This window comes from Papio anubis, chromosome 10 (genome assembly GCF_008728515.1).
Source record: "Papio anubis isolate 15944 chromosome 10, Panubis1.0, whole genome shotgun sequence".
Taxonomy (NCBI): Eukaryota; Metazoa; Chordata; class Mammalia; order Primates; family Cercopithecidae; genus Papio; species Papio anubis.
This window is the reverse complement of record NC_044985.1, coordinates 118,813,762-118,841,386: the sequence shown is the minus strand read 5'-3', so window position 1 is coordinate 118,841,386 and position 27,625 is coordinate 118,813,762. Positions and strand designations below refer to the sequence as shown.

General features: G+C 47.5%; 1 protein-coding gene across 1 annotated transcript in view; it reads right to left on the bottom strand.

Moving 5' to 3' along the window:
• The window catches only part of SH3BP4 (SH3 domain binding protein 4), a 102,849-nt gene extending 95,850 nt beyond the window's left edge, over positions 1-6,999 (bottom strand). Inside the window, exon 1 of the mRNA XM_003908118.4 lies at positions 6,805-6,999. The gene's annotated coding sequence lies outside the window, so the exon portion shown is untranslated. The remainder of the gene's footprint in view (positions 1-6,804) is intronic.
• Positions 7,000-27,625: the final 20,626 nt, after the last annotated feature.

Genomic DNA, 27,625 nt, shown 5'->3' with positions numbered 1-27,625 from the left:
CCAGTCCCTCTGACCCAACCCTGGTTCCTTCCTGCCCTGTCTCCACACCATGAAATACAGTCCAATTTCTCTTATCACCAACATTCTTCTGCGTGGCCTCCACTCTGCACTATTTCTTCTATTAAAGGAGTTTCTCCACTACCACAGTGACAGGGTTCCAGTCCTCCCGTCCATAAATCCTCAGCACATGATAGACCCAGAACTGTCCCGTCTGCTTTGAACTCTCAACCCCCTCTCCTCCTACCCCCACGTTTCTCCTCCTTGGCTTCAGGGCCATGCAGGGCACTTATTCTCCCATCCCAGCTGCTCCTCCACTGGCTCCCCCTTAGCCTTCCTGCCCCACCCAGGGGTGACCCAGCAGTGTGATCCTAGCCCCTGCTCTTCACACTAGGTTCCTATGTGTGAGCTCTTCCACACTCACCGTCCAACTCTAAGGAAGGGAGCCCAGGCCCGCCCTCTCTCAAACAGCCCTCCACTGGCCAGCAGGACAGACCCTGCCCCAGACACCCTCCAGGGTCAGCACCTCCTTCAACCCCAGGGGCCACGTATGCCTCTCCCCAGTCCCAGCCCTGCTCACCAAGGCTGGCTCTGAAGTTGAATGACGTTTCCCTCCCACATGCTTACTGCCTCCAAAGAAAGCTCTCACATTTTAAAATAATTTTACTGCTAATTATGATGGAGAAAAAATAATCAGCTTATGTGTGCACCCAAGCTCAAGCACTCTTACGAAGTGCTCAGCTCTGGTCCTCGAGCCATAGGATTTCTCTTTCCTTCGCCTGGGTGGTCCCAGTAAGCCCCTCTGCTTTAACATCTGAGAACAGCTCATCACACCCACCCAGGGGGTCTGCCTGGCTTCATCCTGACCCCCTGACTTCCTGGAAGGAAGACCCTTTTCCTTTCTAGACCAGCAGAAGCAACCAAAGCTAAACAAGTATGTGGACCTCATCAGTGTAGGACACGTGCCCCTGGAGGAGGACAGACTGCTCGGGGGAAGATGGGCTCCACCTGCCTCTCCTAGGCCAGCACTTCCTCACCAGCTCCCAGGCTTCAAGGAAAAACATTCCCTGCTTTTCAAGGGAGATCTTACTTCCTTGGGCTCAAATACAGGGTCTGCCACGCCCTGCCCCAAATTGCCCCCACATCCCCAACTTTCTTCTTGAACAAATTATTACTGCATCCCTGGAGTTCAACGTGGATATACATTACAGTCACCCGGGAAGCTTTCCAAATCTACAGAGGTCTGGCCCTACACCCAGACATTCTGATTCAACTGGGGATGGGCCTGGAACATGGACTGTTGTTTTTTCAAGCTCCCGGGTGATTTTAAAATGCAGCCTGAGTTTTGAAGCCTTCTACTCTTGCTGGCCAAATTTGGTTACTCAATAGTACCCAAATCCTTTTTCAGCACTGCTCCTAGGCAGACATGGACCAAGCAGACGTGAGGCCACGATTTTGGCTATTAAGTGATGGGGCAGACAGGAGGGGAAGCGGGGGTGTCAAGTGGGTGGGCTCAGCGCAAGGAACGGTGAGCAGGACCCAGCTCTTACTGGCTCACACAGATTGTTAGCTGTTTAGTAATGTTCCTAGCCCAAACCGGCAGTTTGAAATCAGGCTGGGCGCGGTGGCTCACATCTGTAATTCCAACACTTTGGGAGGCCAAGGTGGGCGGATCACCTGAGGTCAGGAGTCAGAGACCAGCCTAGCCAACATGGGGAAGCCGGTCTCTACTGAAAATATAAAAGTTTGCTGGGCGTGGTGGTGCACGCCTGCAGTCCCAGCTACTCAGGAGGCTGAGGTAGGTGAATAGCTTGAACCTGGGAGGTGGAGGGTGCAGTGAGCCAAGATTGCACCACTGTACTCCAGCCTGGGCGACAGGGTGAGACTCAAAAAAAAAAAAAGAAAAGAAAAGAAAGAAAGAAATTAGCCGTGGTGGGAGTATTTACATCACAGAAATTGGCAGATACTGCAATCAAAGTTCTGCTTTTTCCTCAGAGAGCAGGTTTACCAGTACACTACGGGCTGAGGGACCTCCTACATTGGAGGGGCTAGAAAAGCTTTCTTCAGGCCTGCAGACTTTAGTAGCTCATAAAAATGGGACAAGGGCAGGGCAACGTGCCTTACACCTATAAGCCCAGTGCTTTGGGAGACCAAGGCCAGAGGATCACTTGAAACCAGGAGTTCAAGACCAGCCTGGACAACATAGCGAGACCCCATTTCTACAAGGATTTAAAAAAAAAAAAAAATTACCCGGGCGTGCTGGTGTGCAACTATATAGTTCCAGCCACTCATGAGGCTGAGGAAGAAGGATTGCTTGAGCCCAGGAGTTGAAGGCTGCGGTGAGCTATGATTGAGCCACTGCACTCCAGCCTGGGTAACAGAGAAATCTCAACACACACACACACACACACACACACACACACACACAAAGAGGCAGGGTTGTCCTCAGTTATGCAGATTGGGGGGAAGATTTAACAAAAACTTGGAACCATAAAATCCTTTCAAAGGAAGTATTCTTCTCAGTCTCTACAGAAGAATTGGGCTAACAGGCTTCAGCAAAGAGAGCTCCCCTGAGACAAGCTTTTATTGTACAGATAAGAATAATCTCATTAGTATGTCATTTATTTGATTGTAAAGAGGAAGGTGGAACCCTTATTGTACATTTACTTAACAGCCTTCCTATAATCTTAATCTCATTCTAGTGACCTCATGTGCCCAAATGCGCTCTTTTCACGGGACAAGGAAAGATGTTGTACCAAATCCTGAGTTATCCCAAGTTCAAAGTCACAATCTTCCAAATAAACCTTGCTTCACCCTGGCAATGGGGTGAGGGTTTCAGGAACAAAGGTGCAAAATGGCTGCCTTCCATTTAGGCTGAGAAAGCATCACATGTTTTAAAGATTTCATCACCTTCAGAGTACAAGCTATTTTCTAATTGGGTGAAGGAGGCTGGCACCCTGCTATTTGCATGCCTGTATCTTCAGGCTCCAATGTGTGACTGAGAGCCGTTTGTTTCTTTAATCTCAGCACCCTGGGATACGTGATGACGAGCAATGGACTTGGACAGATCCAGATTCAAATCCCAAGTCAAGCACTCATTAAAGTCTAAGGTTGGAGGAGTTTCTTAAATTCTCGTAGCTTCCCTGTAAAATGAAACCTCTGGTAGCTTTCGTGAGGATTCAAAAGGGCACACATGTGGCCTAGCATATGGTAAACCCTCAACAAGGGGTACCTATTTCCATCCCTCAAAATACCCCAAACCTTAAATTAGAGGAATTCCATACAGCAATTCTACCTCCTCAAATTCACATGCTTCCTGACGACTTCAGGAGGCACTGTTCACCTGGAAGATGGGAGGCTGTGATGTTCTAATGGGATTTCACCCTTCTTAAACACCGCACACAGCCTTTCTTTCTAAAGCGTATTCTGCACTCCCTCGCCATCTGAAGACTGATTATTGAGACTTTTTCCCTTTAGCGAGGTCACGGTGGCATCAGGTGCTGGGTTATGTAACACACGGATGCCCTCAGGGCCCACCAAGGAGCTGGTTTCGGCTTCCTGGAGGATACTGAATCAAGTAGCTGGACTGTTCCCCGGGCGTTTGGGGGCTAAATGAATTGTTTTTCTGTCACTGCTCCACAGGGTGGTGGCAGAATGTGAGGCTTCTTTTGTGCAAATAGCTGGGGAGACCAGAGACCTAGCCCGGCTCCCCAGAAGCTAAGTGTAAACGCTGCTTGGCCTGAGGCTCACTCCCGGCCAGGAGCAAAGCTGACCCGCGCACTGAGAGTGCTCTGAGAACTCTATTTAGTGCTCGGTGACCTTTTCGGATTCCTGGTTGTCAGGCAGCGACCTCGCAACAAAGACCTGATGCCCACTCCCAGGGCCTTGGGAAATGTCCCAGGGGCCTGACTCCAACTTTCAGAAGAAAAATCACAACACAGCCCCATTTAGGTGTGGAATTTGAAAACAATAAAGCTAAGGGAAATCCACATGGCTGGCCAATTGTAAACAGCAGTTCCTACTCGGTCAAAACAAGGCTGGTACCTGAAACAAGGAACGGGGAGGTCTGCCCGGAGCCAGGGGCCAGGGACGAGGTCTGCAGGGCCGCACTCTGGAGCTCTTAACCTTGTTTGGGTCAAGGGTGCTGTAAGAAGCTCCCCAGGAAGAGAAAGCACACACACCTCCCACGCAATCTCAGGGGAGCCAAGGGCTCTTAACTGGCCAGGATCCCAGGATTTAAAACCAGGAACACCTCCCAGGACTCAAGGGCGTAAACCACATTCACCATTCGCATATCTTATGATCAGACCAGAACCCAGCATTAGAATAAGAAGAAAGTCTATTCAAGCAGCCCAGAGGGAAATAATTCCAGGCTGCCGGATTAGCAAACAAGAGCAATGAAGAAAATCCAGGAAGGTCCTCCCTCCACTGAGAAAAGTAAGAGCACAATACATTCACAGACAAGGCACCCGGTGAAGGATACTTTATCAGCAATTTTCTCAGCCCACTTTCTGGGTCTTTCCAAAATCCCCGGTTGAGCTGTCATCTGCAACTAGACAGACCCTGATCAGATCCACGTGCTGGTGGAAACCACAATTTAAAAAATGAAACTATCAAATGACAAACTGTTACAGAAAGAGGATCTTCTACCCTGATTACTTTGTGGTTGGCAGGGTGACATGGGTGCCTGGGGACAAAAGGCATGCTGTGAAGTACCTCTCCCCACCTGGGCCTTTGGTACCCGGAATTAACAAATGGCATGGCTTCTTATTTATTGTTTTATAAGATCACTAAAATGTAGTCTTGGGACAACAGGAAAAAAAATAATAAAGCTCACAGAAGTGTCCTGGGCTTCTCCTCAGCCGGTCATTGTTCATTTAGTAAACAAGTGAGCCATACAAACCCCTAGGAAGCCAGGTTTGTTCAGTTCACGCGTCCTCCCAGAACTAACTGTTCTTTTGGATAAGCATGGCCCGGGCATTCCACAGACCCACAAACATCAGGCAGTGGGCAATCTGGGGTCCTGCCTAAATATCATTGCCCCCTTACTTTAAGAAATCTGCCTACAAGCAGAAAGCAGAGGTCGGGGAGAGGGATTTGACAGTGCTGCCTCCTCCCAAGCTTCCCACTCTGAGGGATTTGGCCGAGTCCCGAGGGCACTGAGCAGGGAACCAGGAATATTGTCCTCAGGGCTCCACTGGACATTCCTGGAGTCTGTTTCCTGGACAGGGCGGCCAGGTGAGAAGCAGCCTATACTACACTGGATGACCACTGCAATGAGGAACAGCAAAATGTTCCCCAGCACCTTAAAGTACAGCCGCTGTCCATCCACGGATGTCAAAACGCTCTGCAAACCACCCATTAATTTTTATGGTGGCCTGAGAAGCAGATTGAGAATCATTACCTTCATTTTTACAAGGCAAGGAACCAAAACCACAGAGGGCGGTGAGGATTCAGGCCTCTCCCATCATTCCATCTGGGCCACGGATCTCAAGGAAAGCCCCAGCCCACAGGGAAGGGGACTCGTGGCCAGCAGAGGCTCTGCCCGAGTAGGGAGCAAGGAAAAAACGCAAACTTTGGAGCTCAGAGACGATCACACGGGTGAGAAGGGGAAGCTGCATTCAGGGATTCTCTGGTTTAGGCAAGAATGGCTCCAGTTCTAACTTAATGTTCAACTCTGCCAGGCTGTGACAACGCTGGTAGAAACTGTGGGATTGGGGATGGCTTCCTGTTTGCTGTTTATATTTCTCTTTATCTCCAGCTTTCTGCCCTGAGCATACATTGTTTCTGTAATCAGAACAAAAGTTATGCGAACTTTATTATTATCCCGGATAAATTCTATAGTTCCAATCTGCCTATTAACTTGAAAAGAATAAGCAAGAATGCAATCTCGCACAGTGTTCTTTTTCAGATTTCATTGATCCATCAGGTTCCACGACCCTTTGCTCGCTGAGCCCGGCGGCTCTCCCGCGGCTCCTCCCGCGTGGCATATCTGGGCGCCCGACACCCGGTCAGGGCCAGCTGGGCCTGTCCCCCAACCCCGTCTACACCGCAGGCCCCGGGCTAGGAGCCGCGGGACCCAGGGTTGGGGTCCCAACAGACACCCGCCCGTGCCGCGGAGCGGGCTTCTCGGTAAACATCGCTCAGAGAACAACGCGCCTCTATCCCAGCCGGTCCCCGCCCGCGGGCCGCCGGCGCTGTCACCTCGCGGCTGCCCGGTCACCCGATCGCCAAGCCAGAAACCGGAGTTTTCAATTTCATCCTCACAGGAGGGATCTCCGAAGAAGTTGAAATATGCATTGTCACCAACAAGTTTAACTGGAGACCGCGCGTCCTTCCCTCCTCCCCAGCGCCGCGCGAGGGGGGCGCCCCGACCCCTCCACGCCCTCCCGTAACCCCACGGCCCCCACGAGCAGAGCGCGCCCCCCGATTCGCGCCCGAGGACGCGTCCGGTTGCCCAGGGAGGCCACCCTGCAGGGCCGCCCGCCGGGAAGTGGCCAGAGCCGGGGTGGGGGGGTCGGCCCGAGCGCATGCGGGGGGCTCCGAGAGCTGCTCGGCCCCCGGAACCCCGAGCCGGGTCCCTGCCCGCCAGCAGCGGGGCGACCCGAGCGCCCGGGGGAGCGGCGAGGGGCGCGCGAGGCTTCCCCGAAGCCGCCCCGCTCCCAGGCACCCGCGCAGCCCCGAACTCAGGCGGCGGTGGCACGATCGGCGCCCGCGAGGGAGTGCAAAGCCCCGAGCACGACCCCGCGCCCCCGCCGGCCTCCAGGGCCCTGCCGCCCGAGGCGCTCCCCGCAGCCGCCTGCCTACCTGGCTCGCATGGCGTCCCCGCGGGCTCCTGCGGCTCCGCTGGTCGGCCGGCGGCTCAGCCCAGCCGGGGGCGCGCGCGGCTCCGCGGGACTCACGGCGGCGGCGGCGGCGGCGGCGGCTAGGGGCCCGGACCGCCGAGAGTGCCGGGCGGCCCCTGGCCTCGCCGTGGGCGGGAGGGCGGTCAGCGCCGGGGCGGGGGCGGGGCGGGGCGGGCGGGGCGGGCGGTCGCGGGGCGGGCCGGGACCAGAGCGGAGGCCGCGGAGGGGTGGTCCCGCGCCGGGGCGGGGCTTCGGGAGAGGGGCGGGGCGGGGCGCGGCGGCCCGAGGTTGGAGAGCTTGGGGCGGGCTGGGGGTGGTGCTGCGGCTCCGGGTCCCGGCGGAGATGCAGTCTGGGCGCCTTCTCTTGTTACTCCACCCGGAGCCGGCCAGGGTAGCGGGGTCCTGGTCGCCCGGCATCCCCAGGTCTGGGTCCCCGGTACCGAGCAGGTCTGGGTGCTGGCCCGCGCTCCTGTGCTCCCCCGCACCCCCATCTCCCACCCCTTCTCCGGGAACCCCTAGCGAGGACCCCTGGGGGGGTGCGGCCCCCCCCCGCGAGCGGGCGTGGGCGAGGGTCGCGCCGGGTTCGGAGACGTCTTACAACACCTTGGCGGAGGACCGTGGAGGGAAGGCAGGCGCGAGGCTGCGGGGGCCGGCGCGAAAGTTACACACTAACAAGAGGGAAGGCAGTCACGCTGAAAATCATAAAGGGAGGAGAGCTTCCTGCGAAGCGGAATACAGATTGAAGGGCTCTGGTCGGAATAGTTTACACTTCGTCTGACCTGGGCGCTTCTGGGCCCCCGGCGCGTAAAACAGGCCTGGCACGTAGTAGGCGCTCCATCGATGCCCAGTGAGTGAACGTACCACTTAACTATGTGGCCAACCACGACTATGGACCGACACATCTAATCCTTAAAAAAACAAAAAAAAAAATTGGCTACTCTCCTTAGTCCATTTCACACGAGTGTTTTTTAGAGCTCGGAGGGTTGGTTCGCCACAGCAGGAGAAGGGTAGAACCAGAATCTGAACCGAGGCCGATTCCAGAGGCTGGGGTCTAACCACTGTGCCACTGCCTGGGGCCCTCGGGACTCGCCCACCCCCACCCCGGGAACCCGGAGCCCAGGAGAAAGCGCGGGTCTTTGCCGGGGAAGAAGCCAACATTTGTTGCTCCGAGACACACACAGTCAGTCCTCCCCATTAACCCCCAGGCAGATATTGTTATTGTCCCCATTTTATAGGTGGCTTGAGACGTTAAACATTATGTTATGATTGCATGGGGCGTGCCAGAGTCTGAATTCAAACCGGGAACGTTCAGACTCCCAAGCCCCTGCGGCTGCCCCAAGCCCTGCCGCTCCTGCCGTCTGGTAGACCTTCCTTTCTCTAAGGAATCTGGTTTTCTGCCGCTGCATTTGAAGTCTGTGTTGAAGTTTCAGGAGACACAGGTGGACAGAGACACCGACCTAGGGCTCGGGAGAAGGGTGGACATTGCTGTTCTGATTTTGGTGTCATCTGTGTGTAGATCATGGAATTCCTGAAAACGGATACGAGCATCCCTAAAATACATGCGGCAGATTTTAAAAGGAGGCAGTGAGGCGAAGGGGCAGGTGGAGGAAGCAGAGAAGCCTCCGAACACAGGAAAGTTTCTGGGTGGCTAGAAGGTCTGATTGGTGTAGGGATGTGTCTGGAGTGTGCCTGAATCTCTGGCAAGTTATCTCGCCTCTCTGTGACTCAGTTTCCTAAATGAGTGTGAAAATGAAAGGCAGCATGCAAAGTGCTCAGCAGACTGCCTGGCACATAGTAGCTTTTAATAAGTTTTAGCGGCTATTAGTACTGCTATCCCAAATAACATCCACACTGTGTTTTTAAAAAAATACCTATAAAAACATTGAAAAAGACAAGCCAGTAGAAAATGAACAAAAGCTATGTAGATAATTCCTGAAAATGGCTCAAAGCATGAAAAGCTCCTTGACTATACTAGTGAGGGAACTAGGGCTGAATACACACACACACACAAAAAAATCGAATGAGAAAACACAAGGCCTGTCCAGGCAGCTCAGTTCACTGAGCAGAGAGGGAGGAAGATACCCTAAAAATCACAAAGAACAAAGTGCCGTGGAAATGCCGGATAGAACGTGAATAAACAAAGCATTACAGATTTCGCCTGAGGAAGCAGAGAACGTGTCTTATGATGTCCACATATGTATGCGCAGTACTGGCTACAGTCATGCCTCAAACATCCTCAAACCAGTCCACATCCTAGAGAGGAATTAACAGAGGTCAGAATGTTTAAACAAAGAGGGGGGTGGCGGGGGGAGAGAACATATTACCTTATATTCTTACTACAGTAACTGGCATTCTTCTTCAGCTGGTATGAGCCAGGGAGTCAACATTACTGGTTTAGGTGTAAGTTGTTTGTGAACTGTTTTCTTTTTGCATCCTGGAAGGCAGAAAGGTCTCTAGATGTTGCTTCCTGTTGAATGCGTGCTTTTCTTCCACCAATTTTTGTTACTTGCTCTTCTAAAGGCCTCTGGATCAAAAGAAAAAAAAAAAGAGCTATTCATTCGTAACACTCAATTATTCAATAAGCTTTCCAGTGGGAACACATACAGCAAAATCAATAACTTGGGGTTTTTTTTAGTACAGAGATAACACATTTGTTTCAAAGGATTAAAATGATTAGAGAATTGTATAGAGTAAAAAGTAAGCATCGATCCTAAGGTCCTACCCTTTCCCAGATTCCATAGTTAACTGTGAATTATACTCTGCCGGAGGCTTTCCCCAAGCGTCTTGGGGAAAGCGTTTGCACGTGTTGGGTGTGTGCATGTATAGAGGATACATATGTGCATGATTTGTATGGGTATATATACATGCAAATGCACCTATGTATAAAGACAGTGTGGTGGGTTCTAAAATCAGGCTGCCTAGCTTTGAATGCCAGCCCCACCACTCACCCGCTGGGTGACATAAAGCCGGGTCACTCAGTGCCAGTGTTCTCACCTTGGAGTGGGTACAGTGCTCATCAGGATTAATGGAGGTGGGGCATGGAGACTGCTTAACGTAGTGCTGGGCGCACGGCACATTGTTTACAAATAGAAGCTGTTACTATTAGTATTTACACACACATATACACTATTCTTTGTTTCACATTAATAAGTCGAAGACAGTGAAATTCGGACATCTTGAAAGGACTCCACTTGGCAAATCTCTCGGTGAGCACGGGCTCCTCTGTGTTGGGGTGTACTCAGTGTCTCTGTCGTCTAGGAAAGTAAGATGCACACAGACGTGCAGGGAAAGATTGAGGTAGGTTTGACGGTCAATGTGCTGCATCTGTTACTAACACCAGCAACAGTTCAATCACACCAAGCACCACCAATTCATCACAGGGACTTCTCAGAATAGATATAACACTCCCAGAAAAAGCAGCCCGGGCAAGAATAGCTCCCAAGTAATACACACTATCCTGAACTCTACATAAGTCCTCTAATAAGTTTTAATGTTCTGGCCACCTATAAAATACACTTCACATTAGGAAATAACTACTCAGAAATTGCATGTGGCCCACCACGAAAATATCTCCCTGTGGACAAAAAAATATATATATTTTTTTTTTCTCAGCAGTGAAATAAAAAGAATAATGTTCTTCTGGTGAAGTGAAATCATCAATGACCAAAATGTCCATGTCACAGGGAAAATAGAATACAAATGTACAAAGCACAGCTAAAGGAGCAAAGAAGAACACAAGACATAGGATATTTTTCAAATGGAATCCGTAACAATAGAAATTGAATCATCAATGCGGGTGAATGGAATTTTAAATTAGTTGTCTCTGACTCAGAATGCGGAGAGAGGACCTGTTATCAAAATGCAAGTCTGGATACATACCCTCTGTTGGTGATAAAATTTGGATATTTGTTCCTTTGAACTCTCATGTTGAAATATAACTCCCAATGTTGGAGGTGGGACCTGGTGGGAGGTGTTTGGGTCATGGTGACAGACCCCTCGTGGCTTGGTGCTGTCCTCCCCAATAGTGAGTGAGTACTTGGGAGATCTGGCCTGTAAAAGTATGTGGCACCTCACCATCTCTCTCTTGCTTCCACTTCGCCTTCTACCATGAGTAAAAGCTCCCTGAGGCCTCATCAGAAACTGAGCAGAGGCCGGAGCCGTGTTTGTACAGCCCGCAGAACTGTGAGCCAAATAGATCTCTTTTCTGTATAAATTACCCAGTCTCAGGTTTTCCTTTATAGCAACACAAGAACAGCCTAATACAGTGGATTTAAGTTGAGGGAGAAAATGCTGCTTACATGATTCACAAGCCTACAGAATGACATGCATTTGTTCAAGAAATATTTATTGGACATCTGCTGCATGCCAGCCCCAGAGCGTGGCCCCAGGGAGTGAGAGCCCTGGTGAGACAGAGGCAGCTGAGATTCCAGAGTGGAGCGAGGCAGAAGGGGAACCACAAAGCCTACAGGTGGTGAGAAGCGTCCTAAAAGAAAGCACAGGCTGCTGTGAACTAGGATGACGTGAGACCTGCTTTATGTGGGAGGGCTGGAGAAGGCTCTAGGGGAGGTGACATTGGACCCAAAGGGAAAGGAGTGGAGAGGGGCATGCCAGGCAGAGGGAGCGGCATGTGCAAAGACCCTGAGGCTTGAAAGCGCTTCACACCCTCAGGGACTGAAATGACACCAGTGAGACCAGAGAGAAAAGAATGAAGTGAATGGAAAGAGGGAAAGAGAGAGATTCCAAGGGGACCGTGTTGGGAAATGAGGGCTCGTGGGGCATCTAGATGCTGCCCATCCTCTGTAACTTCCCCAGCAGCTTGGAGAACATTACTTTGCCAAAAATTCCGTGAGACACTAGCTATAAGAGAGAGCGAGACTTCGGTTTTGCCAGAAAATGTTGGGTGATATGTTTGCCATTCTGAGAAGCCTCTGTCCTTCCAGTTCTAAAAAGTTGTGACAGAGAGCCCCCTCCACACGGCTGACTGTCCTTAATAAATTTATATGCACTGGGCCCAGGCACGGTGGCTTACATTTATAATCCCAGCACTTTGGGAGGCAAATGTGGGTGGATCATCTGAGGTCAGGAGTTTAAGACCAGCCTGGCCAAGATAGTGAAACCTCATCTCTACTAAAAATACCAAAAAAAAAAAAAAAAAAAAAAATTAGCGGGTGTGGTGGCGCATGCCTGTAGTTACAGCTACTCAGGAGGCTGAGGCAGGAGAATCACTTGAACCTAGGAGGCAGAGATTGCAGTGAGCCAAGATCCAGCCACTGCACTCCAACCTGGGCGACAGAGCAAGAATCTGTCTCAAAAAAAAAGAAAAAAATTCATATGCACTGGGACATAACCCAGGCATCCCAGGAACATACAGAATCCAGAAGGGATACAGAGACAAAATGATCTGCTGAAAAGAGTTCTGTGGCTTTAAGGAAACGTCCAGAAATACATCTAAACAAATATTCATTACCTTGCTCATTTATTCACTTATCCATTCAACAAATAATGTAGAATGCTTGCTGTGAGTCAGGCAATGTGCTAGGAGCTGAGGATAGGAAGATAGGTATGTTCTAGATTCTTCTACTTAAGGAGTACACAGTTGCTATCATTCTATATAGTCTATAGAATGATAAATAGTTGGATAAGTGTCAGGGTGCACAGAGGAAGGCGACCTGGACCCATCCTGGATGTAGGTGGGCATGGGTATCCTCAGGGCTGGATGATGAAGGGTGAATATGATTTGTTAGTAGGCTTAGAAACAGAGCTGGGGGCCGGGGGCAGTGGCTCACGCCTGTAATCCCAGCACTTTGGGAGGCCGAGGTGGGTAGACCACCTGAGACCAGGAGTTTGGGACCAGCCTGGCCAACATGGTGAATTTTTCGTATTTTTAGTCTCTACTAAAAATACAAAAATTAGCTGGGTGTGGTGGCACGAGCCTGTAATCCCAGCTACTTGGGAGGCTGAAGCAGGAGAATTGCTTGAACCAGGGAGGCAGAGGTTGCAGTGAGCCAAGATCACGCCACTACACTTCAGCCTGGGCGACAGAGCGAGACTGTCTCAAAAAAAAAAAAAAAAAGAAAAAAAGAAATAGAACTAGGGGACAGACTTCCCAGGCAGAATCTGCAAGTGCAAAATTTGGAGATTTGAGGGAGTTCCAGGAAAGGATCAAAGGGCTTTCTGTGTCTGGTGAGGAGAGTGGGATATTTCTGCGAGGCCAAGGAACACCAGGCCAGATATGCAGGCTACCTCAAAGCCCAGAAAGTCCTGCAAAGAATAGAATCAAAACTGTGCAAGGCCAGTCATCGTCTGCACAGTTAACATTTCAGTGTCAAACTATGAAAATTTGACAAAGGCATTTTGGTGAGTTTGGGAATGTATAAAAGAGGTGACAGGTTTGTATCCCACAGCCAGTCTTGTGATTAGGAAATAGCACGAACAGCAGAACATTCTGTCTAGAGGGCTAAGATTTACCCACATTTGTTTCTCTGGTTCACACATGGCTTTTCCACATGGCCTGGGAGAAGTTGCTTTATTTCTTAAAAAAAAAAAAAACAAACAAACAATCCGGGCCAGAAGCAGTGGCTCACGCCTGTAATCCTAGCATTCTGGGATGCGGAGGCTGGTGGACCACCTGAAGTCAGGAGCTTGAGACAGGCATGGCTAACATGGCGAAACCCTATCTCTACTAAAAAATGCAAAAATTAGATGGGCGTGGTGGCGGGCACCTGTAATCCCAGCTACTTGGGAGACTGAGGCATGAGAATCACTTGAATCCCGGAGGCAGAGGTTGCAGTGAGCTGAGATTGCACCACTGCACTTCAGGCTGGATGACTGATAGGAGCTGAGGATAGGAAGATAGGTATGTCCTAGATTCTTCTACTCAAGGAGTACACAGTTGAGACTCTGTCTCAAAAAAAAAAAAAAAAAAAAAAAAATCAGTAACTATTAGTCATGTCAACATGGATATCAATTGTATTTACATAGGGATTTTAACTGGTGTTTTCCATTTACATCAAAAAAGGAGAAAGATCTCAAATAAACAACTTAACATCGTGCCTCAAGGAAACACAGAAAGAAGAATAAACTAAGCTTAATGTTAGTAGAAGGAAAAAAATAATAAAGACCAGAGGAGAAATAAATGAAAAACACTAAAAATAAAATACAAAAGATTAACAAAACGAAGGGTTGGTTTTTTGAAAAGATAAATGGCCAGGTACAGTGGCTTATGCCTGTAATCTTAGCACTTAGGGAGGCCAAGAGGGGTGAATCACTTGAGGCTAGGAGTTCAAGACCAGCCTGGCCAACATGGTAAAACCCTGTCTCTACTAAAAATACAAAAATTAGCCAGGTGTGGTGGCGTGTACCTGTAGTCACAGATACTCGGGAGGCTGAGGCACAAGAATTGCTTGAACCTAAGAGGCGGAGGTTGCAGTGAGCCAAGATCTCATCACTGCTCTCCAGCCTGGGTGACAGAGCATGACTCTGTCTCAGAAAAAGAAGAAAGAAAAGATAAACAAAACTGACAAACCTTTAGCTAGAAAAAGAAAAAAAGAGAGGACAAATAAATAAAGTCGGAAATAAAGGAGGAAATATTGCAACTGATACTACAGAAATATAAAGGATCCTAAGAGACCTCATGGTTTCACTGCTGAATTTTACCAAATACTTAAAGAATAACTAATACTAATCTTTCACAAACTCTTCCAAAACATTAAAGAGGAGGAAATATTTCAAACTCTTTTTATGAGGCCAGCATTAGTCTGATACCAAAACCAGAAAAAGACACTACAAAAATAAATACATAAATAAGTAAGTAAAACTATGGGCCAAGATCCCTGTTGAACACAGATACAAAAATCCTCAACAAAATACTAGTAAACCGAATTCAACAACACATTAAAAGGATCATTCACCATGATTAAGTGGAATTTATCATAGGATAGGAAGATGGTTCAACAAATGTAAATCTACAAATGCGATACACCACATTAACAGAATGAGGGACAAAAACCATATGATCATGTCATCAGACACAGAAAAAGCATTTGGCAAAACTTGACATCCTTTCATGATAAAAACTCTCAACAAATTAGGTATAGAAGGAATGTACCTTAACACAATGAAGAATATATATATAGAGAGAGAGCACACAGTTAACCTTATACTCAATGGTGAAAAATTGAAACCCTTTCCTCTAAAATTCAGAACAAGACAAGGAAACCAACTCTCACCACTTCTATTTAACATCATATTGGAAGTCCTTGCAATTAGGCAAGAGAAAGAAATAGAAGGCATCCAAATGGGAAAAGACGAAGTGAAATTGTTGCTGTTTGTTGATGACATGATCCCATACAGAGGAAACCTTAAAGATTTCACCAAAAAACTGTTAGGACTAAGAAATTAATACAGTAAAGTTGACTATTACAAAAGCAACACACAAAAATCAGTAGTTTCTATTGATTTGTTGACACTATGAACAAACTTTCCAAAAAACAAATTAAAAGAGCAATCCCATTTACAATGGCTTCAGAAACAAAAACAACTTAAGAATAAATGTAGCCAAGTAGGTGAAAACCTGTACACTGAAAACCATAAAATGCTGATGAAAGAAATTGAAGAAAACACACATAAATAGAAAGATATCCTATGTTCATAGATTGGAAGAAGTAATATTGTTAAAGTGTCTGTGCTACCCAAAATAATCTATAGATTTAATGAAATCACTATAAAATCTCCAATGTAATTTTACATAAAAATAGAAACAATGATCCTAAAATTCATGTGAAACCACAAAAGAAATCCAAATAGCCAAGGCAATCACACACAAAAAGGACAAAGCTAGAAGCATGATACTACTTGAATTCAAATTATACTACAAAGTGATAGTAATTAAAACAGCATGACACAGGCATAAAAATAGACACATTGACCAATGCAACAGAATAGAGAGCCCGAAAATGAATGCACATCTGTACAGTCAATGGGTTTTTGACAAAGGTGCTAAGAATACACAATGGGAAAAGGACAGTCTGTTTACTAAATGGTACTGGGAAAATTGGACATTCATATGCAGAAGAATAAAACTGGATCCTTATCTCACCCCATATACAAAAATCAACTCAAAATGGATTAAATATTTAAACATAAAATATTTTAAAAAAACAGCCAGGTCTCAAGACTTGAGACTTGAGACTATAAAACTGCTGAAGGAGAACGTAGGGGAAAAGCTACATTAGTCTGCATAATGATGTTTTTAGATTTGATTGCAAAAGTAGAGGTAAGAAAAGCACAAATAAATGAAGGGGATTACATAAAACTAAAAAAGCTTCTATACATTAAAGGAAACAATTAATAATGAAAAGACATCCCACAGATTGGAAGAAAATATTTGCAAGTCATATATCTAATAAGGGGTTAATACCCAAAATATATAAGAAACTCAAGCAACTCTATTAGGAGAAAAAAATATCTGATTTTTAAAATAGCAAGAAACCTGAATAGATATTTCCCAAAAGAAAACATATAAATGGCCCACAGGTATATGTAAAAATGTTCAACATCATTAATCATTAGGGAAATACAAATTAAAACCACAATGAGACATCAACTCACACCTGTCAGAATGGCTATTATCAAAATGACAAAACGTAACAAGTGTTGATGAGGATGTGGAGAAAGGGGAACCCTTGTGGGCTGTTGATGGGAATGTCAATTAGTACAGCCATTATGGAAGACAGTATGGAAATTCCTCTAAAAACTAAAAGTAGAATTACCATATGATCCAGCAATCCCACTTCTGGGTATTTACCCAAAATATTTGAAATGAGTATGTTGAAGAGAAATTTGCACTTCCGTGTTCATTGCAGCACTATTCACAATAGCCAAAATATGGAATCAACCTAAGTGTGCATCAACAGTTGAATGGAGAAAGAAAACGTTGTGTATAAACACGGTAGAATACTATTCAGCCTTTAAAAAGAAAGAAATTTTGTAATTTTCGATAACATAGATGGGAGAGAAAAACATTATGCCCAGGCACAGAAAGACAAATACCACAGGTTCTTACTTATATGAGAAATCTAAAACAATCAAACTCATTGAAGCCAAGAGTAGAATGGTGGTAACACAGGCTGGGGATTGGGGACATGAGGAGGTGAAGGTCAAAGGGTACAAAGCCTCAGTTGGACAGGAGGAATAGTAATTTTTTTCTTTGAAATCTGTTGCAAGGCATGGCAAATATAGCAAATAATAGTGTATTGTACATTTCAAAATTGCTAACAGAGTAAATTTTAAGTGTTCTCACCCCAAAAAATGATGAATATTTGAGGTGATGGTTGTATTTGTTGGCTTGATCTAATTACTTCACATTGTATTCATGAATCATATCACTTTGTATCCCATAAGTATTTACAACTATAGCTTGTTAATTTATAATAAAAATGATAATTAGATATAATCAGAAAAAAAAAATTGGTGTTTTCAAGAATGCCAGGGAGATGTGGACACAGATTCCATAGCAAAACCTGCAAATTTTTCTTCTCTTTTGTTGTTGTGTCTACTGGTGGGTGGACTTTTCTCTCCGTGTGTAAGATGTTGGAGAAGGCATTCTCTCTTATTCCCTCTGTCTTCCTCCCTGGCTCCCATTCTCCCTCTTCTTTTTTCATTCTCCCCTCCATCCTCCTCTGCTCTCCCTGCCTCTCTTCTTTCCTTCCCCTTTTTCTCTTGCATTATAAGGAGCTTTCTTTACCGCTTATCTACCTTAGCCACATTTCTGTCCTTGTTGACCTTTTGAGGGCCAGAGAGAAGCATAGATTTGAGATTTCTGTTTAGATAGCACGTTACTCACTGGGGAGAGGTAAAGGTCTGGTCAACACGTGGTTCTTAACATCTGGAAAGTCAATAGCAAACCTTTGTATTCCTGGCCTCTGGTGCATTTTGGGTTGCCTGCCTGCCACTCTACCCCCTCCTTGGTGAACCGTACCCTCATCTTCCTTTAGGGAGTCACACTCAGATGTGTGCTTCTGGTGGCGCCCGCAGCTCCTGACTCCAGGACCAGCCAGTCAGAACCTCCAAATCTCAGAGGCAGACACCTGAGCCAGGTCAGGCCAGGGGGACAGAAATCCAGGGCTTTTGCTGGAAGCATGCGGGAGAGAAGCTGCAAAGTAAGCGATGTCCATTTTTTATTTCCATTTTGTTTTGGTTATAAAGGGCAGAGGAGGGAAATGATTTGCTTTTTTATGCTTGCTTGTGCATCAGGTGCTCTTGAGAGATAGTTTGAGAAAGAAAAAAAGAAAACAAGAAGTGCCTTGGTGGGGTGCTTGTTGTGTGTGGGGTCCCATTTCTCCAGCCCAGTAAGTGATGAGGAGAGCTCACGCTTGCTGGGACTCTAAGACAGTCTGGGCCTGGACCTCATAGTTCATTCTTCCCCAGCAGCATGCTGACCTGAAAGCAGGTACCAGCCCTGGAGAGGAATTCGGAGGCTGCCAGGTGCCCCGCACCTCTGGTCAGTGCAGAGCAGGGCAGCAGTTGGAGCTGTCACTAAAGACAGGCTGCGTAGGGAGAGGGCCCACTGCGGGCTCAGCTTTGGGGTGATCTCTCCCTAAGCTGGTAGTTTTGTGTATCAGCCTCTCTCCCTAGGGGTTCTGGGAGGGCACAGAGTGGAGGGCAGGTGGCCCTGCTCCCTTCCCAGGTAATGGGCATGGTCAGAGAAGGCCACCGTGGGGGCAGTAATCTCACAGGCTCACTGTCTACACACACATGGAAAGAACAGGGAGGGCGCTTCCTGATTTTCTCCTCTGAGCATCAGAATCTAAATTCTCATAGATGAGGGCAGGAAGGAGGTCGTCTGAGAAGTTATTTTAGACAGCAACAAAAGGACTGGGTCTCAAAAACTGTCACTTATTAAAAATGTATAATTATATGCTGCAGGCTAAAAGTACAACTGCCCTCCCCCAACTCCTCCTACCTCTGTTTCTGATGTCAGTTTCTAGTTCCTCCTCCTCATAGAAGCAGGGTATGGAATCTAGGCAATGGGACACTGGTTTCCGGGCTGTTGCTTCATCCTGTATAAACCTGATATATTTCATCTGCACAAGAACCAGTCACCCGTATCTCTCGGGGGAGGACTCCCAGACCTGACGACTGGCTCTCTGTTTATGCACTTGTTGCAAATGCCACCTTTGGATTCCGAGTCTTTATCAGTTGTTTACATGGGAAGCTCTTCCTGGCATTTATTCTGCTCTGCACCTTTGCAGGTGGATCACCCCGCCTGGGCTGGGGTGCACTCTGATGCCCTAGCCTTTGGGTCTAGCATCTCAGGCAGCTGCGGAAAGAGTCAGGCAAAGGCATAGATTGTCATCTTCAGATCTCTCTGCGTACTTTCCAGGGTAGCACCTTCCCCAATAAACACCGAATCAAATTGAACTAACAGCTCTTGAGTGCTGTTTCTGAGGCAGATACTATGCTGCACACATTGCCTCCTATTATTTTCATTTTTACAAAATCATTCTCAGTGATTAAATACTTTGCCCAAGATCACAGATAGCTGGGAAGTGGCACATGACAGGCTCGAACCCAGGTCTCCGTAACAGCAGGTGTTCTTCACCTGCAAGGCTTGTGCCTACTGATGCTTCCCCACAGGTGAGGGCCGTACAGTCCTAGGTGTGCCCACAGCTGCCTGTGTGACCTTCAATAGGTCACTTTTCTTCCTACATTTGGGTCAAATAAGCAGATGAACTAGATCATCTCTGAAGTCCCCTCAAGCCTTGACAGCCCAGGTTCATGTGTTCATTTAATAAACAGTTAAGAGCCTACTGTGGGCCAGGCATTGTTGGAGCCCCAGGGAATATTGCAACGTACATGCTGTCACAGAATTAAAATCAGGTAGGGGTAACAGGCAATACATGACAACATAAAAAAGTCTAGGGGAGGCGTTTTCCTTTCTCCTTTCCCTAGACAGGAGAATCACTACAAAGGAAGATCATCGAGAACTCGAGGGAAAAAACGGCCGTTCAGAAGGAGAGGGGCTATTCCCATACACGGAGGCTCCCAGGGCTGCAGTGTGCCCCGAGCACAGGCTGGAGGCTGTGGTATCTCTGGGGTGGGGTGGGATAAAGGCAGACCGTTTCTTCAGGCTTACTTTTCATGCCCGTGTGTGCTCCAAGGGGATTTAGACAGTTCATGATGAATAAAACGAAGTCCATAAAGCCATTAAAAAGAAAGTATATGGGCCGGGCGCGGTGGCTGAAGCCTGTAATCCCAGCACTTTGGGAGGCCGAGATCGGATCACGAGGTCAGGAGATCGAGACCATCCTGGCTAACATGGTGAAACCCTGTCTCTACTAAAAAATACAAAAAAACTAGCTGGGCGAGGTGGCGGGCGCCTGTAGTCCCAGCTACTCAGGAGGCTGAGGCAGGAGAATGGCGTAAACCTGGGAGGCAGAGCTTGCAGTGAGCTGAGATCCGGCCACTGCATTCCAGCCTGGGCGACAGAGCAAGACTCTGTCTCAAAAAAAAAAAAAACCATATGATTCCAAAAAAAAAGAAAGTATATGTTTAAGAGCCTTGTAATATGGACTAAAGATGGAAGGAGTTATTTTTGTTTGTTTGTTTGTTTTATCCCAGCAAAACTTGGTTGAGGTATAAGATTTAACACCGAGCTCCCAGGTAACCAAAGAAAAGAGAACACACGGGAAGTTATGAATACGCTTATTATCCACTAACAAGAATTGTATCACTTATCCAGATAGACCAGCGGTTTTCACCTCTGACGTGCACAGCGCATCTGATGGATAGATATTTCTTCTCTTGGTGTTCTTAGAAATTTCTCTCTGCTCCCAGGGTTGTGAAATTTCTTGAGATGTCACTTTGTGTTCTGTTTTCATCTATTGTGATTTGTGATGAACAATTTAACAGACTTTCAATCTGGAAACACACGTGCTTCTTGTGTTTAAATTGTGGGAGATTTTCCTGAATCTTTTTTCTTTAATAATTTGAGCCCGGCCGGGCGTGGTGGCTCTCGCCTATAATCCCAGCACTTTGGGAGGCTGAGAGGGGCAGATCACTTGAGGTCAGGAGTTCGAGATCACCATGGCCAACACGGTGAAACCCTGTCCCTACTAAAAATACAAAAATTAGCCAGGCATGGTGGCGCACGCCTGTAATCTCAGCTACTTGGGAGGCTGAGGCTGGAGAATCTCTTGAACCCGGGAGACAGGGGTTGCAGTGAGCCAAGATTGCACCACTGCACTCCAGCCTCGGTGACACAGTGAGACTCCGTCTCAAAATAAATAAATAAATAAACAAACAAAAATAAAAGAAAAAGAAAATGAGCTCCTCCATTTTCTCTCTCTGGAACTCTGATTTTTTTCTCTCTGGGACTCTGATTTTTTGGATGTTTGACCCTGTTTTCTTTTTTTCCTCATGTGTTCCCTATCTATCTCTATGTCTATTTGCTCAGCTCTTTTTAGATACTGCCTTCATTTTATTTTCCAAATTTTCTACTGAATTCTAAAATCTTTGCCATTAAACTTCTAATAGTCTATTTGTTTAACACACAAATGCTAGCCTCCGCACAACACTATTCTGCACCTTACCTTCTGCCTAAACAGAATATCCTGGAAATGGTGCCAAAGCAGAGGGCAGAGTGTTGCCTCCTTCTCTTTAATGGACATAGAGTGTTTTATTGCACGGCTGTGCCAGACTTTATTCACCACGTCGGGTTAGTTCTGAAGGATGACAGGTATCCACTAACCGAGAGGGGGCTCTGGGCATCGGAGGTGGAGGAGGAAGTCAGTGGGAAGATGTGGGATGCGGGACAGCCTAGGACATTGCAAGAGCTGGGCATGGGTGGCCCAGGTGGGCTGGAGGAGTGAGATTGTAGCACATGTGTCTGTGCATGTGTGTTGGAGAGAATGTGACTTGAGAGTCAGATAAAGGACAGATCGCTTTTCCAAGTGATGTTAACGGAATACTCTAGACTGAAAGCAGGGGAGGGCCATGAGGACATCTGTTCCTCAAAAGTCCCTCCTGTCTGGAGTATGGAAGGTGGACCAGAAGGGGACAAAACTTGGGTCATGAAGGACAGTTAAATGGTTGTTGCAGAAACTGGGGCAAGAAGTGATGAGGGTTGGGACTGGAGTGGTAGCAGTGTGGTAAGCAGAGATGCTCGATGTGAGGACAGCAGGCGCTGTTCGATTTGTGGCTATGTGGAGGGAACGAAGGAGAAGACTAGCACGATGCCTCCGTTCGGCCAATTGACTTAGCAGATAATGTCTCCCTTCACAGGATGGGGAATCCCAGATAGGAAGCAGTTCTGAGGGGAATGAGGAAGTTGGGTTTGGACATGTTGAGTCTGAGATATTTCTGGGACATCCAAATCGAGATATCCTAACGACGGGGGTCTGATTCTTAACCAAGAAGTGTGGGCTGACGTTGTAGATTCATCAGGACAATAATGGAAACTGTCATTCCCTCCTGGACACCTTGGCGCACGCTCTCCCTCCACCCCTTCCTCTCTCGCCATATCTCCCCTGCTGCCCCTCAAACACATGCAGCAGGGACCTGCCTGAGGGTCTCCGGACTTGCTGTTCTGTTTGCCAAGTGCATGCTCCCCAGGACTTCATGTTGGCCACCTTCCTGTGTCATTCCACCTCTGATCAGCAGCCTCCCTCTCCGATCACCCTAATCCAGGTAGAGCCGTCTTCTAACTGTTACTCTCCATCAACTTCACCTCCTTTTATTTTGCTGCCCAGTGGTTATCATCACCTGTCCTCGTGGTACATACTTAAGCATTCATTTATTTGTCACATGTTCCTTGCTCTCCACCCTCACCCTGCATTGAAACGTTAGGTTCTTCCAGAGGAGAGGCGATTGCCATATCCACTGGGCCTAAACACTCCCTGGGAACAAGTTGGTGCCCCAGAAATGTTTGTGAAGAGAATGAGTGAGCGTCCAGAGGGAGTCAAGAGAAGACTCAGAAGGTACACTTGGGGAAACAGAAGGGAAGTCAAGGTAGCCCAACCTCCGAAGGCCAGGAGAGAACGGATTTCAAGTAGGAGAGAAGGGTCAGCCATGTCAGATGTGAGTGGGATGGCAAAAAAGAGAAAAGCAGAGGACCTCTGTTGGTTTGGCAACAGGAAGAGCGTGGGTCGCTTTAGCCATGACAGAAGGGCAGAGGGCGGAGGGCAGACTGGGAGGTGAGCGTGGGAGACCAGGGCTCAGGATGTTTTTAAGAAATTGGCTATGCATAAAGACACATATAGTGATTTAATGGACTTTGTGGACTCCAGAGCAAGTGGGAGGCAGGTGAAGGATAAAAGAGTACACATTGGGGCCGGGCACCGTGACTCATGCCTGTAATCCCAGCACTTTGGGAGGCTGAGGCGGGCAGATCATGAGGTCAGGAGATTGAGACCATCCTGGCTAACATGGTGAAACCCCATCTCTACTAAAAATACAAAAAAAAAAAAAAATTGCCAGGCGTGGTGGCGGGCGCCTGTAGTCCCAGCTACTCCAGAGGCTGAGGCAGGAGAATGGCGTGAGCCCTGGTGGCGGAGCTTGCAGTAAGCCAAGATTGGGCCATTGCACTCCAGCCTGGGCGACAGAGCGAGACTCCGTCTCAATAAATAAATAAATAAATAAATAATAAAAATAAAATTAAAAAAAGAGTACACATTGGGTACAGTGTACACTGCCCAAGTGATGGGTGTGTTAAATCCCAGACTTCACCACTACAGAATTCATCCATGTAACCAGAAACCACTTGTACCCCCAAAGCTATTAAAAATTTTTAAAAAGACAAGAAATTGGCTATGAATGGATCAAGATAAGGGAGGAGCTAGAAGGAGACCAAGATATTTTCTTTTCTTTCCCCTCCAAATCATTGTTTATTGGTTTTGGGGTGCAACAGCCAGATAAATGAGAGGGCACAGTATGAATGGGAACCTGGAGGTGCCTTTTCAGAGGCAGAAGCATCTGAGATCGTTGCCAGAGTCTAGAGGTGGCAGTGGGGGCAGGTAGCAGGCAGAGCCTATGCCCTCTCTGTGGAGGCAACCATGTACTCCCGGGTCAGGCTCTCTCTCTGCCTCAGCCCCTCTACTGCTCCCCTCTCCCGTAAGTAGGCTCTGATAAAGCTGGTAAATCCATAAGTATAGATTTTCACACACTGTATGTTGCACTTGCTAGTGTGACTGAGTCTGGTGAGAGTGAGGGATGCCTCTTATCATAATGTCGTGCTGTCTGAAGTCCCTACCTTGGCCTGTGGACCTGAGCTTTGCCTTTCCCTTGGCTGCCTCTGCTCTCCTCTTGTCAGGCTGTCAGGACAGAGGCGCCCCTTCCTGTTCCCCACCAGGAAACCTGCTCTCCAGGCAAACCCGGCCACTCAAGGTAAAGAGTCCGCTTGGGGCCGGGCGCAGTGGCTCATGCCTGTAATCCCAGCACTATGGGAGGCTGAGATGGGCAGATCACAAGGTCAAGAGATTGAGACCATCCTGGCCACCATGGTGAAACCCTGTCTCTAATAAAAATACAAAAAAATTAGCCGGGCACGGTGGCACACGCCTGTAGTCCCAGCTGCTTGGGAGACTGAGGCAGGAGAATCACTTGAACTCAGGAGGCGGAGGTTGCAGTGAGCCGAGATTGGGCCACTGCACTCCAGCCTGGTGACAGAGTGAGACTCCGTGTCAAAAAAAAAAAAAAAAAAAAAAGAATCACTTTGGAAGGAAGAAGCCCAGGATATCCAGCCCCTTCCCATTTGTGAAGGAGACTTCCAGATAAGGCAGTGGTAGAGCCTTGGAGGAGGTTCCCATGTTCTCGAATTTTCTCAGAATCTCTGCAGAACACGGAGAAGCGAAGTTTATGTGTGCCCAGGAAATGAAGTGGGAATGCAGTCTTCAGGCTGGAAAACTGAGGCTTGGGAGCAGATGGAAGGGCCACAGGCAGTTGTGTTATAAAGGGACAAGCAGATGTAGATGGTCAGAGAGACAACACTACCACGAGGACAGCTCAGAAAAATATGATCATAACATTTCAGAGAGTCCAGAATGGAGATAGGGCAAAACCAATCATCAACATTATAGAATGAGCTGGGAGCAGTGGCTCACGCCTGCAATCCCAGCACTTTGGGAGGCTGAGACAGGCGGATCACTTGAGGTCAGGAGTTCGAGACCAGCCTGGCCAACATCACGAAACCCCACCTCTACTAAAAATACAAAAATTAGCTGGGTGTGGTGGCAGGTGCCTGTAATCCCAGCTCCTTGGGAGGCTGAGGCAGGAGAATCGCTTGAACCCGGGAGGCAGAGGCTGCAGTGAGCCGAGATTATGCCATTGCACTCCAGCCTGGGTGACAGAGTGAGAGTCCATCTCGGGAAAAAAAAAAAAAAGAAGATTTGTAGAATGAAATACAAATCAGCCCAAAAATAGAATTCCAACATGAGGAAATCATGGCTGGAGAGGGCAGGCAGTGACCCTAGTTAAACATATGGAGAAAAAGCCATGCAACTTTTAAGACACAATTTTTAAAAGTACTTTGCTGTTGTTATTGAAAGAAATGATTTGCAGGGAAATATTAAAATGATGATGTTTACAGGTCCAGATTAATTTGGAGTGAGGGTGGGGAGGTAAGGAAGAAAACTTCGAAATCTACTGTTTTCCTTATAAGGTTATTACAAGGATCCTTTCCTTGCTGACTTTGACAGTTAGTTTCCATTAAGTTTAAGAATAGATTTTTAGGCCGGGCTCAGTGGCCAACGCCTGTAATCTCAACACTTAGAGAGGCTGAGGTGGGTGGATCACGAGGTCAGGAGATCGAGACCATCCTGGCTAACATGGTGAAATTCCATCTCTACTAAAATACAAAAAAATTAGCCGGCCATGGTCGCAGACACCTGTAATTTCAGCTCCTTGGGAGGCTGAGGCAGGAGAATCGCTTGAACCCCGGAGGCAGAGGCTGCAGTGAGCCAAGATCACACCACTGCACTCCAGCCTGGGTGACAGAGCGAGACTCTCTCGCAAAAAAAAAAAAAAAAAAAAAAAGAGTACGTTTTTAAATATTTTCATGTAGACCAAGCACAGTGGCTCATGCCTATAATCTCAGCACACTTTGGGCGGCCATGGCAAGAGGATTGCTTGAGCTCAGGAGGTTGAGACCAGTTTGAGCAACATAGAAAAACCCTGTCTCTGGCCGGGCGCGGTGGCTCACGCCTGTAATCCCAGCACTTTGGGAGGCCGAGGTAGGCGGATCACAAGGTCAGGAGATCGAGACCACGGTGAAACCCCGCCTCTACTAAAAAAATACAAAAAACTAGCCGGGCGTGGTGGCGGGCGCCTGTAGTCCCAGCTACTTGGGAGGCTGAGGCAGGAGAATGGCAGGAACCCAGGAGGCGGAGCTTGCAGTGAGCTGAGATCGCGCCACTGCACTCCAGCCAGGTGGAGAGAGCGAGACTCCGTCTCCAAAAAAAAAAAAAAAAAAAAAAAAAAGAAAAACCCTGTCTCTCTAAAAAATACAAAAATTAGCTGGGCATGGCGATGTGCACCTGCAGTCCCAGCTACTCAGGAGACTGAGGTGGGAGGATCGCCTGAGCCTGGGAGGTGAGGCTGCAGTGAGCTGAGATCACATCACGCCACTGCACTCCAGCCTGGGCAATAGAATGAGACCCTGTTTCAAAAAAACTTTTTTTCATGTAACAATTATTAGATTAAAAGAATATTTACCTGACAAATCAGTACTAGAATCTATACAGGAAAATAAAAGGGGGGGGAAGACCTCACTCAAACAAAACCGTACAGAATAGAGAGGAAACAATTACAGAAGAAAAACTGAAGAGAAACAATGTTGATGGATATAAATGGGTTAATTCAATCACTAAAAGGAAGCAAATTGAATTAAAAAACAAAAATCCAATAATAGGTTGCTTACAAGTCAGATCCACGACATGAGGACAAAGGGAAAGATAATTACAGGCAAACATATAGTACCAGGTACAGGAGAACCAGAAAGGAAGTGAGGGGGGATATGTTAGCATCGGCTGGGATTCAAAGCGAAAAGTCTCCCTGGGAAAGTGGAGGTCTGCTTGCTCTGCATGATAAGGGAGGAAATCAACACTGTCTGCCTAGGGGACCTCATCCACAGGCCCACAGTTAATGATCATCTGTATGCTAATGATCCTTGTTTCACATCTCAGGTCCAGATCCAATCTGTCACCCACCTCCATACCCCAATTCCATTTGTCTGTTTACCACCCTTACCTGACTCAAGTTTCTGCAAGAGTGACCAAGGTTCCCATCTGCCCAGGCCTGCGGGGTTTTCATGGGCAGGAGATTTTCAGTGCTGATCTGGGACAGTCCCAGGGAAACCAAGGCAGTTGTCAGCCCGAGTCCCTCTGTCACTGAGAAGGGGACGTCCTGTTTGCTCCATGCTGCTCAGCGCAGACTCTGATCCCAGGCTCATTTCTGCTTCCTTGTCTCAATCTACAAGGTGGACAAAGCCTATGTTTGGGATTGTTTGCCTTTGTGTCTGCGACCTCTCCCACATGCCTGACAGGGAATCAATGTTGGCGGAATGAAAGAGGAAATGAATGATGGCCTAAGGTCAAGACTCTTAATGTGCTACAAAGCAGCATCAGAATGTGTAAGGCAAATGCCAAATAATTTGCTCATTTAAACATTTAAATAGACTTTTTAAAAGTATGAAACAAAATATGGGCATCGGGCACAGCGACTCACGCCTGTAATGCCAGCACTTTGGGAGACTGAGGCAGGCAGAGCACTTGAGGTCAGGAGTTCCAGAT